The sequence below is a fragment of the Elephantulus edwardii genome, unplaced genomic scaffold (assembly GCF_000299155.1).
Source record: "Elephantulus edwardii isolate Elephantulus edwardi_28Jun2011 unplaced genomic scaffold, EleEdw1.0 scaffold00440, whole genome shotgun sequence".
In the NCBI taxonomy this organism is placed as follows: Eukaryota; Metazoa; Chordata; class Mammalia; order Macroscelidea; family Macroscelididae; genus Elephantulus; species Elephantulus edwardii.
This window is the reverse complement of record NW_006400190.1, coordinates 615,206-616,053: the sequence shown is the minus strand read 5'-3', so window position 1 is coordinate 616,053 and position 848 is coordinate 615,206. Positions and strand designations below refer to the sequence as shown.

At 45.6% G+C, this 848-nt stretch overlaps 1 pseudogene; it reads right to left on the bottom strand.

Annotated features, from left to right (window-relative positions):
• Positions 1 to 169: 169 nt before the first annotated feature.
• LOC102869984 lies at positions 170 to 517 on the bottom strand (annotated as a pseudogene).
• Between the last annotated feature and the right edge of the window lie 331 nt (positions 518 to 848).

Below are 848 nucleotides of genomic sequence, written 5' to 3'. Positions count from 1 at the left end.
GATGGAGGACTATAACATTGTTGAGTTTTTCCTGAAAAATCCACGGTCATCTTGTTTTAAGTCAAAAGAATATATGAAAACCCTCGAGCCCTGTACTTCTTTCTCTTACACTGAAGACAGTTGAAGTTTGGAGATTTCTAGATCTTCAGGGGTTCAAGCTGGTATCTGACTAGGATTTGTGGGAGGTACTCAACACACTAATCCCACATTTGGCAACTATCAGCAAACTGGCACCTGCAATTAAGCCTGCAGGCATACATGTTCCAGAGTTATAGAATCTCATTCCCATGATGCCAGCCAAGGTCCCAGATGTAGCTAGGAAAACCCAAATGTTCCTGGGATCCTGAGAGAGTTGGTGAGCACCCAGGTCTGCTAATCCCCGGAAGAACAGCCCGGCAGCCAGCGATGGGACACTCCCTGCTTTCACACAGCCAATGAGCCCACCAGAGGCAGCCAGTGCTGCATTGCCAAAGCCAAGCCAGTGGGTGGGCACTAGTGTGCCAGGCCCCTTCTGCATCGCTGTCTTCACACTTTGTCGAACTGAGTGAGGACACTATATCTGCACCCGCACCGCTGTGCGGAGGCCAGCTCCAGTGCAACACATATTTTTTATGAACCTTCCTCTATCCCAGATTCCACATTATTATTAATAAAATCCAGCTTTCCAAATTATTTTCTCAGCATACAGATGCAGTAAATATGGAGAGAGGATGAAGCTCTGATGCACACCTTTCTTGCTTTTAAACCATACAGTGTTCCCTTGTTCTGATTAGACAAAAGTCTCTTGGTCTGGGCATAGATTTCATATAGTTATAACTAAGTGTTCTTGAATCCCCATTCTTCTCAAG